This window comes from Notolepis coatsorum, assembly GCF_963971535.1.
Source record: "Notolepis coatsorum genome assembly, chromosome: 12".
NCBI lineage: Eukaryota > Metazoa > Chordata > Actinopteri > Aulopiformes > Paralepididae > Notolepis > Notolepis coatsorum.
The window spans coordinates 36,394,122-36,412,622 of NC_140176.1; positions in this window are offsets into that span (position 1 = coordinate 36,394,122).

Sequence of the window (18,501 nt, forward strand, 5' to 3'; positions counted from 1 at the left end):
AACAACTTTCTTAGAGTCTCGTCGGCCAAACAGGTCATAATGATGTCTGCAGGTCACATGACAATAGATGATCTACTAACATGCAAGTACTGAACAGGTCAAAAATAGACTGAATGCCAAATGACGGTAGGTCTGAAAAACGTAGGTAGATTCTCCCGACTCACAGTCCCGCGTTCCCGCCTCTTGCGAGGAAAACAACCCTTATATTACAGACCAACAAAAATGGAATTAACCCCTTAGAACACTGCCTTCCTTCACCGGCCCGTTTGTTTTTCATTCCCTGTAGATAAAACCCATCTTGGTTTTTCAAAACACCATGGCTCTCTGCTCATATTATCACAGCTGGCTTCTCTGTCGCTACTTATTTACGGATGCATTATCTGTTCGTTTTTATTTGGCTTAAAAGATCAAAACAACCATGTGTGCACAGTGAACTCACATCTTTCTCCGGAGCGCTGTTTCTCCTACAGCGCTGGTCTGCCTCATGACCGCTCGACTCGACGCTCTCTCCCAGGGCTGGCCGGCCTTGCTCGATCATGATTCTCCCACACACGATGTCTGTTGTCCACTGTCGTCCCATTATTGAAAAAGTCTTTATCCGTTGTTCTTATCTCTTGCAAATCCGGCTGTCATCAACAACCAACTGTTCCCGTTGTTTTAATCTCTTGCAAATCCGGGTCACGGCACCAACTGTAAGATCCTGATCAAACTGGCCAGTATCACGTCTTCGTCTGTTTGGCCCTCCATCCAATTCCTCTGCGTTGTGTCATTTTAATGGTCCTGACGTCTCCGATACTGGTAGATAACATCCTTATCTCCCCCGTTAGTGCAATCCATAAACCATCCTAATTCTCACCTCCGTAAGAATTCGACACTTCGACACCGTGAGATACCTTATGAGGAAAAGCGTTGTTTTATTGCTATAAACAGAACCTCATAATCAGATGTTATCAGATGTTATCAAATGTGTCACCTACCAGCACTTGCGACCACAACTCGGCCCGCCCCTTTCTCGGCTGGACCTTCTAGAGTTTTCTCTTTTTTTTTTTTATGTGTGTTTTTTTCTTTTCTTCACATTATTATAAATTGAATGTATAAGTACTTGTTTACTATAAAAACGAACAGTTAGAATATCTAAAATAGTGTCAAACCTGTGTTTAAATTTAGGTTGTTCACGGACTTTATTTCAATGAAACGGGGGCGTAATTACTGTATTTGCATGTGAATCAAACCTAGACTGCAGCCCGCAGAGATTTACATTGGGGGAGTGTTTGAAGCGACGCACTGGCTGTTTACACTTTCAATGGGATTAGCACTCTGGATCAGAAAGAGATGAATGCATTGGATCTAATGAACGAGTACAGGAACTTTGTTAAACCAGTTGATTCAGTCTCTGCTCACCGGTGAAAACACCGCGCTATTCAACGGAATTAACTGAGATCGGTCGAGATGCGTCTGCATGGGTAAGTTTAAGAATGTTTGTTTATGTTTACAGTAGCATGTTTACAATTCCGCATCTTTGATAAAACTACACCAAGTTTTTCTGCCGACCACAAGTCCAACCATGTCACGTTTATTACATTAACGTTAGCGTTAGCTAGCTAGCAAGTTAAAGTTGCTAACGTTATATTGATAGCTATTGTTTCAGATAGCAAGGTGGAGAGCTGTAAACAAGACGAAAGTGTATGGATGCAGGGTCCATGTGTGTGTGTGTGTGTAATAACAACAAGTTTATAATCTCAGCACAGATTGCAGAATGGGTACAGTACAATACAGCTCAATACACACAATTGTTAAGGGGATGCAGACCAGAGAAAGACTTTCGTCTTGTTTACATCAGGGTCCCCCATTTTCAATTCATCATAACATTGACATACATGACATACAGGTAGACAGTACTGCTACATCAGTGTCTAAGAGAGGTGATGAGCATCAGATAGCAAGGTGGAGAGCTGTAAACAAGACAAAAGTGTATGGATGCAGGGTCCATGTGTGTGTGTGTGTGTGTAATAACAACAAGTTTATAATCTCAGCACAGATTGCAGAATGGGTACAGTACAATACAGCTCAATACACACAATTGTTAAGGGGATGCAGACCAGAAAAAGACTTTCGTCTTGTTTACATCAGGGTCCCCCATTTTCAATTAATCATAACATTGACATACATGACATACAGGTAGACAGTACTGCTACATCAGTGTCTAAGAGAGGTGATGAGCATCAGATAGCAAGGTGGAGAGCTACATAACATTAGGTTGTGGTGGCTAGGAGGGATATGAGAACTGTGTGTGTGTGTGTGTGTGTGTGTAACTAGGAGGGATATGAGCACTGTGTGTGTGTAACTAGGAGGGATATGAGCACTGTGTGTGTGTGTGTGTGTAGTTTAAGATGCTGCATCACCGCTTAGCCACTGAGTCCAGCTAGTTTAAGATGCTGCATCACCTCTTAACCACTGAGTCCAGCTAGTTTAAGATGCTGCATCACCTCTTAACCACTGAGTCCAGATAGTTTAAGATGCTCATCACCTCATGACATGAGGACCGTGCGTATGTGCAACTAGGAGGGACATGAGGACTGCGCGCATGTGTAACTAGGAGGACTGTGTGTATGTGTAGCTAGGAGTGATATGATAACTGTGTGTATGTGTAGCTAGGAGGGATATGAGGTCTGTGTGTATGTGTAGCTAGGAGTGATATGATAACTGTGTGTATGTGTAGCTAGGAGGGATATGAGGTCTGTGTGTATGTGTAGCTAGGAGTGATATGATAACTGTGTGTATGTGTAGCTAGGAGTGATATGATAACTGTGTGTATGTGTAGCTAGGAGTGATATGATAACTGTGTGTATGTGTAGCTAGGAGTGATATGATAACTGTGTGTATGTGTAGCTAGGAGTGATATGAGGTCTGTGTGTATGTGTAGCTAGGAGTGATATGATAACTGTGTGTATGTGTAGCTAGGAGTGATATGATAACTGTGTGTATGTGTAGCTAGGAGTGATATGATAACTGTGTGTATGTGTAGCTAGGAGTGATATGATAACTGTGTGTATGTGTAGCTAGGAGTGATATGATAACTGTGTGTATGTGTAGCTAGGAGGGATATGAGGACTGTGTGTATGTGTAGCTAGGAGTGATATGATAACTGTGTGTATGTGTAGCTAGGAGTGATATGATAACTGTGTGTATGTGTAGCTAGGAGTGATATGAGGTCTGTGTGTATGTGTAGCTAGGAGTGATATGATAACTGTGTGTATGTGTAGCTAGGAGTGATATGATAACTGTGTGTATGTGTAGCTAGGAGTGATATGATAACTGTGTGTATGTGTAGCTAGGAGTGATATGATAAGCAGTGTGTAAGCAGCTTGCAGAGCTACATAACATTAGGCCCATGCCACTGAGTGAGGACTTTGTTGCTTTTTCTCGTTGTGACATAGATTTAACAATAATTCTGGTGTCAAAGCAGCATGGGGGGGGGGGGGGGTACATAGCTTCACAGTCCTATACAGTCCAGATAGGGGGTCCTGGAGAGACAGGGGTCCTGAGGAGAGAGAACTCTGATTCAGCAGCACTTAATTATGTTAATGTTATTCAGGTGAGGGGCGTTGCTAGAGGGGGGTTTGTCGACGCCCAGTTGAAACTGTCTGAAGTGTGAAAAGTTGCCTTCCTTTGAGACACCTTTTCACCTCTTAGGTAATCTAGAACACAGCCAGTTTTAGAAGTTATAATTGGGCACATCGTGTTCAAAACATTCTCAGATTTCAACATATGACACATCATTTGAAAGCTTAGATTCTGTACTTTAGCAATCTGGAATAATCTGAAAAATGAAAATGTAGAGATCTGGCATAAAGCGCTGTGAGGTGACACAAATTGTATCGTCCTTGAAGAGTCTATTCTAATGATCTTTCGGTGTGTTCTATTGTCCCTTTGCTGTTATGTCCAATAGTGGTCAGGCCTGGTCGTTAGCCTGAACCCTCCTCGTGTTAGCCGAAGCTACTGTAATGATGATGTGGCATTCTCCCTTCCCCCCCCCCTCCGTGGTGGAGGAGGAAGAGTCTCTCCTGGTTCCTTCCCTCTTAGTCTCAGTCAGATTTTAGTCCTACTCGCTCATGGTCAGATTCTAGTCTGAGTCAGATTCTAGTCTGAGTCAGATTCTAGTCTGCTCAACACCCGGAAACACCGCTCGACTTATAGATGTTCGTCATAGAAACGATAGCCCCGCCCCTCTTCCGGTTGTCAGGCGACACGCTGTCATGACAACCGCGTTTAACCTTTACACACACTTCAAAACGTTTCTCTACTGTTGCATTAAAGAGGTCACCCCTCTCCCTCGCTCTGGGCCTACAGTACACTCTTATCAGTTTGTCCCTGCAAGGAATGCAAAACAAAACACCCTCGCTGGCAGTGTATTCAATCCACTGGTCACCGTTCTATCACCGTCTTCCATGCACATTTCGATCACCGTTTTAGCTGTGATCCTCTCCCCCCAATCTATACATCACATACATTGAAAAAGCACCCCAAATCTCTCAACATATAGGGGAAAAGCTTATATCTCCGTGAAAACAGGTCTGATTATCCTAAGACTGGTAAAATAGATTCCTTACCTGAGATCAGATGGTATCCAAATTTGATTATTCCAATTCCTGATCGCCATTCCAAAAATCAATCCTTTTATTGATCCAATGCGTATACTGTAAAACACATATTACAAGCTGTGCTGAGGGTCCAGAATGAATCTGATCGGCTCCGGTTACATGCGTGAGAAGTAAAATGTGGATTCCGGATTTTTTTTTTCTCATCCATTTTCATTGAGTCCAATCAAAAAGGGTGCATTACCATCTGGGAGACGATAGGGGGTGCTTTTTTCACATCTGAGCGCCTGGCGGGGCAGGTTTACCAACGGTAGACTCGGTTGATGAAATATGAATTCAGATCGCTAATAAAAAAAATTAAACGAGAATTCTCATGATGGGCATTCAGGGGGCGGGCTGATAACCCGAGATATCTCGTGATGGGCATTCAAAGTGTTAACGTTTCCCTCGCGTTAGCATTAGCTTTAGCGCTAGCTGCTAGCTAACGTTGTCATAATATCTAGATCTGTGGTGTCAGCTGGATGACGTTGACTTCGTTTGCAAACGTTAACGTTCGCCATCTATATGGCAGACGAGGCTGGCGTTGTCCAGTTGACACATTACAGTCAGACCATGATGCTATGATAACGTTAGTAGCTAAAGCTACTGCATGTCAACAACTCGATTCTACTGAGGAAGTCGAGAAGGTACCACACGCTAAACTGTCCCCGGACCCCGCAACCTTTAGACAGTTCCAACTTCAGTGTGTGAATTACGTTAATCCCACAATTACTCAACTGCACTCGATATTTAAATACCAATGCTAGTCTAAATAAATGTAGACAGACAATGTAATATATGGTATAATTTTTTGTTCTCTTTCTTATTAAAAACTTGGCCTATTTGAAAGGAGATTTATTTTATAAAAATAAAAGAGCGAAAAATCAATATACAGTATATATTATTATTATTATTATTATTATTATTATTATTATTATTATTATTATTATTATTATTATTATTATTATTATTATTATTATTATTATTATTATTATAGTAATTGGCTATCATACTGCAATATAAACTGAGTTTTATAGTGAAAAGAGCAGCTTTATTGGTCAAGATTGAAGGCTCTATATTGCAGGAAATTGCACGTACAGGTGTTCATTAAATTTAAAAACCACCCATTGCCTGTCACTTAATAATCTTGCACCCCCACTTTCAACTATAAGCGGCCATGGCCTTTAGTATGCAGCGCGAAGCTGCAGGGCACACACACACAATATGGAATATCCATTGAATACATTCTGTAAATAACATTGCATATTAGAATAAAGTATCTACAGTATCTAAAGTCTGGCAACACCTTGGCAGTCAGGTAGAGTAGGTGTGAATAAACTGTTTGTGATTCTGCCTAAAGCCAGGTCTCTCTTGCTGAATAACAGACCCCAGGAAGAATAGTCGCTGCTGAGGCAGTGACTAATGGGGATCTGAAATAAAGAAATTAAATAAAGAAAAACATAAAATTAGTATAAAATTCCGCCAGCCCGCCCCCCGTTACCGCACATTATAGCCGTCTCCATCACGTAATTGAGTTGATGGAAGGATGATGGGAAGCATAGGAAGGATGATGGGAAGCATAGGAATCATGATGGGAAGCATCGGAAGGATGATGGGAATCATAGGAATCATGATGGGAAGCATAGGAAGGATGATGGGAAGCACAGGGAGGATGTTAGGAAGCATAGGCAGGATGATGGGAAGCACAGGGAGGATGTTAGGAAGCATAGGAAGGATGATGGGAAGCACAAGGAGGATGCTAGGAAGCATAGGAAGGATGTTAGGAAGCATAGGAAGGATGATGGGACGCACACAGAGGATGATAGGAAGCATAGGAAGGATGTTAGGAAGCATAGGAAGGATGATGGGAAGCGCAGGGAGGATGTTAGGAAGCATAGGAGGATGTTAAGAAGAATAGGAAGGATGATGGGAAGCATAGGGAGGATGTTAGGAAGCATATGAAGGATGTTAGGAAGGGTGATTGAATATCTATTTGAATGGATAATGGTGGAACTTAATTTTCATAAAATACTTGTCAAATTTCATCCACCTCTGAAACTGTCATGCAAGTTTCATCCACCTCTGAAACTGTCATCCAAATTGCATCCACATGCACACACACACACACACACACACACACACACACACACACACACACACACACACACACACACACACACACACACACACACACACACACACACACACACACACACACACACACACACACACACACACACACACACACACACACAGACACATTTCATAATCCTGGTGGAGATAGTGAGTCTGAAAATAACGTGTCAGTGTGCATGATGCGTTTCTATTCACAGTGCATCTTCCTGGCCTTGTGCTGTGCTACTTGGCCCCGGTAGCACTGGGTGTGATACTGTAACTACATGTCAGACACTGACAAACGACCAGGTGTTTCTCTCCTCCCCCTGTATCATTGGAGCAAAAGAGAGAGAGAGAGAGAGAGAGAGAGATGGGGGGGGGGGGGGGTGTTTACGTCTGATGTGGGGAATAATCGTACCAAATTATTAATGGAGGCAGACAACAGAGTCTTTGATTAAGGATAGAGTTTACTGACAGAATGGCATGTTGCAACATGGAGAGAGACCTGGGTTACAGCAATGGTCCTGTAGCCTAGATCTCTGTAGAACGGCGAGCTAAAAAAGTATTCATACAGGAGAGTAGACACAACATGTGGACCATTGACGTACATCATTTGAATGATAGATATGATGTACAGAGTGATATCCGCATAATCATGTCAAGATATATATGATTGGGAATGACGCAGAGAGTGAAAGCTATGCGTCTGTGTGTGTGTGTGCGTGCGCGCGTGAGTATAGATACTATGAGAAGGCTGTGCGTGCATGTGTGTGACAAGTTGAAGGTTATGTGTAGAGAGAGAGAGAGAGAGAGAGAGAGAGAGAGAGAGAGAGAGAGGGGTAGAGGGAGAGAGAGAGGAGGGTTGCGTGTAGGTAGATATGTCAGAGAGAGGGAGAGAGAGAGAGAGAGAGAGAGAGAGAGAGAGAGAGAGAGAGAGAGAGAGAGGGGGGGGGGGAGAGAGAGAGGGGGAGAGGGGGGAGAGGAGCGTGTAGGTAGATATGTCTGGACAACAAGTGGACCATTGACGTACATACCATGAATTATGGACATGATGTACAGAGATATCTGGATAATAACGTGGAGATAGATACGATTGGGAATGACATAAAGATATGAGTGACAGCTATGTTTCTAGAGAGAGAGAGCGGGAGAGAGATGGAGAGGGAGGGAGAGAGAGAGAGAGAGGGGTTATTTCTCTTGTCAATGCCATTAGAGAGAGACAATGGACAATGGAGATGGAGGGAGAGAGAGGGAGGGAGAGGGAGAGAGAGAGAGGGAGAGAGATGGAGAGGGAGGGAGAGAGAGAGAGAGAGAGATAGAGAGAGAGGTTATTTCTCTTGTCAACGCCATTAGAGACAGACAATGGGGTTCTATTGCATAAGTTTAATAGAAATAGCATTCAATTTAAATTCAATGTCTGCCTTAAGTGCCTCAACAGCCGTGGGCTATTTGCACATAATCACAGAGGAATGGATGGAGAATGGGCACATTGTTTCTTTTGGTTTGTTTATTTTTGTTCTGGACATGTTTACCATAACACTTTCAGCGCCAATCACGACTATAGTCGGGTTATCTCACCATGCGTTGAGCGCCAAAACCCGAGTTCATTCTGAGACCCCAAGATTGCAATTCCGGCCGAATCCTGCTAGGTGGCAGTATCGCCTACCCTTTGAAACCTTATTTCACACTGTGTGTTACATTTTATATGGTCCGGGCGGAGAAATGGTACCCGGGCAAGTGAAAGGCTTCATTCAAGCCACTTGGAATGCGTCCAGCACACTTGATGCATAGTTTGTCCCATTTCATGTCAGACAATTGGAATATTCATTTTGGAATACCTCCTAGCAAAGGTAAGGACTATATGACATCAATCCTACTTTTATCCTACAATGATTTCACATCGATCGCAATGACCATATGTCACATATTCCAAAACGTATGCCGTTGCTAACGATCAGAGCATCACAAAACGACCCCCCCCCCCCCCTTTCATGCATTCATGATGAAACATAATGTGTTACAGTGTGTCCTCTCTGTGTTACAGTGTGTCCTCCCTGTGTTACAGTATGTCCTCCCTGTGTTACAGTGTGTCCTCCCTGTGTTACAGTGTGTCCTCCCCTGTGTTACAGTGTGTCCTCCCTGTGTTACAGTGTGTCCTCCCTGTGTTACAGTGTGTCCTCCCCTGTGTTACAGTGTGTCCTCCCTGTGTTACAGTGTGTCCTCCCTGTGTTACAGTATGTCCTCCCTGTGTTACAGTGTGTCATCCCCTGTGTTACAGTGTGTCCTCCCTGTGTTACAGTGTGTCCTCCCTGTGTTACAGTATGTCCTCCCTGTGTTACAGTGTGTCCTCCCTGTGTTACAGTATTTCCTCCCTGTGTTACAGTGTGTCCTCCCTGTGTTACAGTGTGTCCTCCCTGTGTTACAGTGTGTCCTCCCTGTGTTACAGTGTGTCCTCCCTGTGTTACAGTGTGTCCTCCCTGTGTTACAGTATGTCCTCCCTGTGTTACAGTATGTCCTCCCCTGTGTTACAGTGTGTCCTCCCCTGTGTTACAGTGTGTCCTCCTCTGTGTTACAGTGTGTCCTCCCCTGTGTTACAGTGTGTCCTCCCCTGTGTTACAGTGTGTCCTCCCCTGTGTTACAGTGTGTCCTCCCTGTGTTACAGTGTGTCCTCCCCTGTGTTACAGTGTGTCCTCCCCTGTGTTACAGTGTGTCCTCCCCTGTGTTACAGTGTGTCCTCCCTGTGTTACAGTGTGTCCTCCCCTGTGTTACAGTGTGTCCTCCCCTGTGTTACAGTGTGTCCTCCCCTGTGTTACAGTGTGTCCTCCCTGTGTTACAGTGTGTCCTCCCCTGTGTTACAGTGTGTCCTCCTCTGTGTTACAGTGTGTCCTCCCCTGTGTTACAGTGTGTCCTCCCTGTGTTACAGTGTGTCCTCCCCTGTGTTACAGTATGTCCTCTCTGTGTTACAGTATGTCCTCCCTGTGTTACAGTGTGTCCTCCCCTGTGTTACAGTGTGTCCTCTCTGTGTTACAGTGTGTCCTCCCTGTGTTACAGTGTGTCCTCCCCTGTGTTACAGTATGTCCTCTCTGTGTTACAGTATGTCCTCCCCTGTGTTACAGTGTGTCCTCCCCTGTGTTACAGTGTGTCCTCCCTGTGTTACAGTGTGTCCTCCCCTGTGTTACAGTGTGTCCTCCCTGTGTTACAGTGTGTCCTCCCCTGTGTTACAGTGTGTCATCCCTGTGTTACAGTGTGTCCTCCCCTGTGTTACAGTGTGTCCTCCCTGTGTTACAGTGTGTCCTCCCCTGTGTTACATTGTGTCCTCCCTGTGTTACAGTGTCTCCTCTCTGTGTTACAGTGTGTCCTCCCTGTGTTACAGTGTGTCCTCCCTGTGTTACAGTATGTCCTCCCTGTGTTACAGTGTCTCCTCCCTGTGTTACAGTGTGTCCTCCCCTGTGTTACAGTGTGTCATCCCTGTGTTACAGTGTGTCCTCCCCTGTGTTACAGTGTGTCCTCCCTGTGTTACAGTGTGTCCTCCCTGTGTTACAGTGTGTCCTCTCTGTGTTACAGTGTGTCCTCCCTGTGTTACAGTATGTCCTCCCTGTGTTACAGTGTGTCCTCCCTGTGTTACAGTGTGTCCTCCCTGTGTTACAGTATGTCCTCCCTGTGTTACAGTGTGTCCTCCCTGTGTTACAGTGTGTCCTCCCCTGTGTTACAGTGTGTCCTCCCTGTGTTACAGTGTGTCCTCCCCTGTGTTACAGTGTGTCCTCCCTGTGTTACAGTGTGTCCTCCCTGTGTTACAGTGTGTCCTCCCTGTGTTACAGTATGTCCTCCCTGTGTTACAGTGTGTCATCCCCTGTGTTACAGTGTGTCCTCCCTGTGTTACAGTGTGTCCTCCCTGTGTTACAGTATGTCCTCCCTGTGTTACAGTGTGTCCTCCCTGTGTTACAGTATTTCCTCCCTGTGTTACAGTGTGTCCTCCCCTGTGTTACAGTGTGTCCTCCCCTGTGTTACAGTGTGTCCTCCCCTGTGTTACAGTGTGTCCTCCCTGTGTTACAGTGTGTCCTCCCCTGTGTTACAGTGTGTCCTCCCCTGTGTTACAGTGTGTCCTCCCCTGTGTTACAGTGTGTCCTCCCTGTGTTACAGTGTGTCCTCCCCTGTGTTACAGTGTGTCCTCCCCTGTGTTACAGTGTGTCCTCCCCTGTGTTACAGTGTGTCCTCCCTGTGTTACAGTGTGTCCTCCCCTGTGTTACAGTGTGTCCTCCTCTGTGTTACAGTGTGTCCTCCCCTGTGTTACAGTGTGTCCTCCCTGTGTTACAGTGTGTCCTCCCCTGTGTTACAGTATGTCCTCTCTGTGTTACAGTATGTCCTCCCTGTGTTACAGTGTGTCCTCCCCTGTGTTACAGTGTGTCCTCTCTGTGTTACAGTGTGTCCTCCCTGTGTTACAGTGTGTCCTCCCCTGTGTTACAGTATGTCCTCTCTGTGTTACAGTATGTCCTCCCCTGTGTTACAGTGTGTCCTCCCCTGTGTTACAGTGTGTCCTCCCTGTGTTACAGTGTGTCCTCCCCTGTGTTACAGTGTGTCCTCCCTGTGTTACAGTGTGTCCTCCCCTGTGTTACAGTGTGTCATCCCTGTGTTACAGTGTGTCCTCCCCTGTGTTACAGTGTGTCCTCCCTGTGTTACAGTGTGTCCTCCCCTGTGTTACATTGTGTCCTCCCTGTGTTACAGTGTCTCCTCTCTGTGTTACAGTGTGTCCTCCCTGTGTTACAGTGTGTCCTCCCTGTGTTACAGTGTGTCCTCCCTGTGTTACAGTATGTCCTCCCTGTGTTACAGTGTCTCCTCCCTGTGTTACAGTGTGTCCTCCCCTGTGTTACAGTGTGTCATCCCTGTGTTACAGTGTGTCCTCCCCTGTGTTACAGTGTGTCCTCCCTGTGTTACAGTGTGTCCTCCCTGTGTTACAGTGTGTCCTCCCCTGTGTTACAGTGTGTCCTCCCTGTGTTACAGTGTGCCCTCCCTGTGTTACAGTGTGTCCTCCCCTGTGTTACAGTGTGTCCTCCCTGTGTTACAGTGTGTCCTCCCTGTGTTACAGTGTGTCCTCCCCTGTGTTACAGTGTGTCCTCCCTGTGTTACAGTGTGTCCTCCCTGTGTTACAGTGTGTCCTCCCTGTGTTACAGTGTGTCCTCCCTGTGTTACAGTGTGTCCTCTCTGTGTTACAGTGTGTCCTCCCTGTGTTACAGTGTGTCCTCTCTGTGTTACAGTATGTCCTCTCTGTGTTACAGTGTGTCCTCCCCTGTGTTACAGTGTGTCCTCCCTGTGTTACAGTGTGTCCTCCCTGTGTTACAGTGTGTCCTCCCTGTGTTACAGTGTGTCCTCTCTGTGTTACAGTGTGTCCTCCCCTGTGTTACAGTGTGTCCTCCCCGTTAATGTACGGTAGTCAGTGTAGCGGGAGGCAGCACTTGATTTCCATTGGCAAGAGTTTATCTCATTCTATATCACGGCACGGAAAATTAAAAAAAAACTTTTTTTGCGACCTTATATTAGAGACCGGCCTGTGTTTGTCTAAATGCATCAAACCCCCGTCCATTATAAGAGGCCCCTCCTTTATTGGAGGTCCCTCCTCTATTAGAGGATTTATGGTAAGTGACCTACAAAGTTTAAAAGTTTATTAAAGCGACCAATTGAGGCTGCAGCTACATAGAGCCGTTGTGTCTGTCCATCCTGAATGCATGTTGAACGAGGTGGGACGCTTGTGTCCGTCTCTCCAGACAGATTTGTGTCCGTTTCGACGGACAGAAAAGTTTAGAGAGAGGGTGACACTTTTGGACAACGCAAAACTATTGTTGTTTCTGCAAAGGCGCAATTACGTTCGGTTCTAGTTTAAAATTAAACAAACAAACACTAATTACCTTCCTTAAAATGTCTGGCCGTTCAGTGACGGATCAATGTAGCCGCAGCCTAATCGATTATTAATCAAGGGGTTCCTGGCAACGCGTCACCGCGTCCCCAGCACTGGTCATGAATGGGTAAACACTAATGACATAACCGATAGGGCATACAGACCCCCATCCGCACCCTTGTACAGTGTTTATTTTTCTCAGAATTCTATATTCAGAGTTAATTATATTGTTTACACTGTTTGTTTTTTCTCATAATTTAATATTCAGATACAATTGTATTGCCTATATATTTATGTCTTTCTATTACCCTGCCCATACCTGTACCTTCCCTCCCCCCTCACCCGAATTTCCCCAAGGGGATCACTAAGATAAGATCTTATCTTTAACATTAATAATGAGTCTGTGCCAGTTTAGTTGTGCCGGTGAGTCATGCTGGTGAGCCAGTGTACACAACACCGGCACCCTGGCACTGGCACACCTTAATGGAGTGGACCCGACGTGAATGTTATTAATCACAGCTGTGTCAAAACTTCAGCGGTGAAACAGATTCTCTGGGCTCTCGTCGCACCCCGCTGGTCGCAGGGGCTGCGAGGAACGAGGACTCTTGTTTTTTTAAACGACTATCGTGGGCAATTTTCTCAGCCAACCTGGAACACAACCTCTGGTTATTTGCTCCTCGGATGCGATTATTCTCGGTGACAGAGCCATTACCATGGGGGCCGCGCGGTGTGATCTATGCGTCCAATTTCTTCATTTTCTGTGTCCAATAGGCCGTTCACAGACTTACCGTATAGGTCGAGACTTCGTGCCACGCTTCACACCAGCCTGCTGGCCCTGCTGGGAATAGTCACCGGTGTCTGTGTGTGTGTGTCTGTGTCTGTGTGTCTGTGTCTGTGTGTCTGTGTGTGTGTGTGTGTGTGTCTGTCTGTCTGTGTGTGTCTGTGTGTGTGCGTGTGTGTCTGTCTGTGTGTGTCTGTGTGTCTGTGTGTCTGTGTCTGTGTGTGTGTGTGTGTGTGTGTGTGTCTGTGTCTGTCTGTGTGTGTCTGTGTGTCTGTGTGCGTGTGTGTCTGTCTGTGTGTGTGTGTCTGTGTGTGTCTGTGTGTGCGTGTGTGTCTGTCTGTGTGTGTCTGTGTCTGTGTGTGTGTCTGTGTCTGTCTGTGTGTGTCTGTGTGTGTGTCTGTGTGTGTGTCTGTGTCTGTCTGTGTGTGTCTGTGTGTGTGCGTGTGTGTCTGTCTGTGTGTGTCTGTGTGTCTGTGTCTGTGTGTGTGTGTGTCTGTGTCTGTATGTGTGTGTGTGTGTCTGTGTGTGTCTGTGTCTGTGTGTGTGTGGATCTATAAATCCATTCGCTCCGTTTCACAAGACTCACCTTCAAGTCCACATAGTATTTTTAGTCAGGGTGGGGAGACATGGCCGTGTCTCTCAGTCTCCTTCCCTCTGGCTCCCTGTCTGAACGCTGACCCGACGAGTCTAAAACAAGCAGTTCATTTAGCGCCTGGCTGCCTCTGCTCTTTGAGCTCTCGTACAGGGCCTGGTTCGCGTGTACCTTGCCCCCCCCCCCCCTCCCCTTGCTCTCTGGAGCCAAAGGTCCCACTGACACCTTCATGTGGCCGACAGCAGCTGGGATAAATGTCATACAGTGTGCATGTGTCCGTGTGTGTGTCTGTGTACGTGTGTCCGTGTGTGTGTCTGTGTACGTGTGTGTGTGTGTGTGTATTCACTGGATCAACAGCTCCCTGTGACATTCTCCAGAGAGATGCTTCACCCTGACCCATTGTAATCTTCCATCCCTCCTCCATCTCTCTCTCTGTTTCTCCATCTATTCTCCATCTCTCTCAGTCTCTCCATCCATCTGTCCTCCATCTATCTCTCTCAGTCTCTCCATCCATCCTCCATCTCTCTCTCTCTCTGTTTCTCCATCCATCCTCCATCTCTTTATCCGTTTCTCCATCCATCCTCCATCTCTCTCAGTCTCTCCATCCACCTGTCCTCCATTTATCTCTCTCAGTATCTCCATCCATATGTCCTCCATCTCTCTCTCAGTCTCTCCATCCATATGTCCTCCATCTCTCTCTCAGTCTCTCCATCCATCCTCCATCTCTCTCTGTCTCTCCATCCATCCTCCATCTCTCAATCTCTCCACCCATCCTCCATCTCTGTCTCTCCATCCATTCTCAATCTCTCTATGTTTCTCCATCCATCCTCCATCTCTCTCTGTCTCTCCATCCATCCTCCATCTCTCAATCTCTCCACCCATCCTCCATCTCTCTCAGTCTCTCCATCCTTCCTCCATCTCTCTCTGTTTCTCCATCCATCCTCCCTCTCTCAGTCTCTCCATCCTTCCTCCATCTCTCTCCGTTTCTCCATCCATCCTCCCTCTCTCAGTCTCTCCAGCCATCCTCCATCGCTCTCTCAGTCTCTCCATCCATCCTCCATCTTTCTCGCTCTCTCTCTCCATCCATCCTCCATCTTTCTCTCTGTCTCTCCATCTATCCTCCACCTCTCTCTCTCCACCCATCCTCCATCTTTCTCTCAGTCTCTTCATCCATCCAGGGATATGCTCTCTGTCTCTCCTTTCATCCTGCTGCTCTTGTAATATGACACCGACATCCAGTGTGCCAGACAGAGTAATGTGGCAGCAATGACCAAATTCTGCAGTCTGTGGATTCCGCAGTGGTTCCCTAAAACTCCCAAATGTTCTTAGGTTGTTTGTCATGGTGGCAGGCTGGGGGGGCTGGGACACAGTGCATTCAGTAGTAAGCTATCCGGCTGCAAGCTAGCCTAGCTTAGCACAAAATTAATGGAAGTGGATATGAACCAGCCGGATATAATAGGTCGGGTGTCAATCAAATGGTGGCCATCTTAGCTTTCCAACTTTTGCTTTCTAACACGCACGCGTTATCGGTATTGATATGCAATAAAATCTGAATGTTAAACTCTGTTACTGTTGTCTTTATGTACTAGGAGGTCTCAGTGCATCAGAGTAGGAATACAGACGGTTTCAACATGACAATGTAAACAGTCTAAATGGACCACATTTGATTCTCCTGTTGATATTGGCACTGCAACACAGGAAATACACGTGGGTCCAAGCTGTCTCCTAGCAACACGATTCCACTGAAACCATCTACACAGTACGTGGGTTGAACTAGAGGGAATCCATGATATAGATCTGCATATAGGATACATAGGGATTACATTAGATAGGATCGATGTTAGCGTATACAGGCTAAATGTGATGGGATCCATGTTATAGCAGCAGTATAGGCTACACTGGGGTTAAACTGGAGCCCAGCCAGCTGGAGTTGACCTTTGGCACCTAAGGTCACAGCTCCCTACACCCAAAGGCGAGGTGATTAAACCCGTTGACTTCAGTGTAAAGAAGCAGAGCTCCCCTACCTCCAGTATTTCAATGTACTCATCTAATATGCCCTGGCATACGCGCTTCAAAGGAGTTATTTCACTACTACTACTGTAGCCCTTCTATGTGTAGAGTTGGTGAGTCTTGAGCAGTGTTGGGCAAGTTACGTTTAAAAAGTAACTAGTTACAGTTACTAGTTACTTCTTCCAAAAAGTAACTAAATTACTTACTCCGTTACAAATTATAAAAGTAACTAGTTACTTCAGAAAGTAACTATTGCGTTACTTTCAAGTTTTTTTTTTTTTTACATAAACAACATACAAACTATTTTAATGTTGCTGTGGGACAAAGTGAGACTAGCCTCCAATCAAATGCCATGTATGTAGATATTATTTTAATTACTATGTTTATATAGTGGATCATACAAATACAATAGATGTTTTGGAACTTTTTATATCATGTATTGCCCCTCAACAGGCCACAACTGGGCAACATTAAATTATGCTTGTTAAGCACTATACCAAAAATAAATAACAAATATATACTGATTGATTGAACATTTTAATTAACAGATTGCAGAATGGGTACAGTACAGTACAGCTCAATACACACAATTGTTAAGGGGATGCAGACCAGAGAAAGACTTTCGTCTTGTTTACATCAGGGTCCCCCATTTTCAATTCATGACATTTATGACATACACAACATACAGATATAAAAATCTAATCTAATCCTCTAAACAAATCTAATCATGACATTTAAGACATGCATGACATACAGATATATATATATCTGACTCTGAGCACCTGAAGACTGTGCTATTAAACCAGGAAGTGCAACACTATGTCAGCAGAGTAGAGCCTCCACTACTGCAGTGCCCTGTGCTGCAACACGAGTGAACAAAAAACGCTCATGGACCCGCGGTCTGTCATTGACTGCTCGCATGTGTTGTTCGTTGGATTCGTTTTGGATTATTTGGCCGCCAAACCAACTATCAAAACGTACACTACACTACACGGACCGCGGTCTCACGCTGACTAAGTCGCTTGTGTTGTGGCTGACTCGCTGTGTGTCAGACTCTGGAGGCACCTCTACCTTTGATTGGCTTACCATGACATTTTACTCAACCTCATCCAATAGCGCGCTGAGGTTGGCTGAGAAGGACAGAATGCCTCTCGGCGCAGAGATCTTTCTGATGAAAAAAAAAAGCTTCAATCATAGACAGTAACGTGCCGCATTTTTTGGCAGTAACGGTAACAGCGTTACTCGTTACTGAAAAAACTAACGCCTTTAGTAACGCCGTTCTTTAAAACGCTGTTACTCCCATCACTGGTCTTGAGTATGACGATAGTGTTGCACAGAGAGATGGGCAATGTACTCATATACATGATAGTATAAATGTGTGGTAAGTAACGTATGAATTTACCTATATGGTATCTACTGGGTCGACACACAGAGAACTGTTGACCATTAGCTTTGACTACAGATACCAAGGTTGTACAGACGCTTGAGAAAGAGTTGGTGCTCAATATGAATATTATATAGGCTAATAATTGCACTGTTGAGACCCAGGGCAAAAGAAAAGGCTATTCCCATAGAGCAGGGGTCTCAAACTCCCGGCCCGCGGGCCAATTTGCGGCCCGCTGGATGATATTTTGTGGCCCCCTACTTGACATCAAAGTTTAGTGTTAGTGCATCCCGCACGCAACTTTTTGCAGAGTCGTTGCGCGAGTTGGGCGTTTTATTTATTTTATCACAGTGACTTGGTTGAAACGTGATTCCGGAGTGATACCAAGTGGAAGGAAAATATATCCGTCACCCAGCGTATGGCAGGCATCCTCAAAATTCTCCGCTATCTCCTCTGCAAGCAGTGCTCTGCTTGTCCGACTGCACTGCTCCACTGTCTGTGTGTGTCTGTCTACTCTGCTTTGGTCCAATCACATTCAGCGTCCTGTCAGAGTATTTTCCCCCACCCACAGTCTGCGAATCCGAGGCAGAGTAGGGCGGGTCTTCACGGAATGCGTGTCGTCTCTTTCAACCGGTCCGAGTCGGAGCAAGAGTTGACAGCGCATCTCCTTAGTAGTAGGTAGTCTAATCTGCAGGTACTGTAGCTAGTAGCCTAGTTTCGCCAGCAGGCAGCTAGTAGAAAAATATGGCATGTTCAAGATGGCCAGTAAAAGAAAAGTCGACAGTGAAAATTGCTGCAATTCAAAGGTGAATTAATTGAAAAATATGCGTTCATCCTCCCTCCAACCAGCACCAAACCAATGTGTCTAATATGCCAAGAAACGGTAGCTCTTGTAAAGAGTGGCAATTTGAAATGCCACTACGAAACAAAACAGAGTTATTTTGATGCAACCTCAAAATTCAGCGCTAAGAACCACAAAAATTTATTGAATGAAATCATCATATTGTGGTGACTCACTTATCACGCACAATGGTGCAGACATTCACTGGACTTTAGGAGCGGAGTGAGGGCTCCTTTAAGACTCGGGATTCT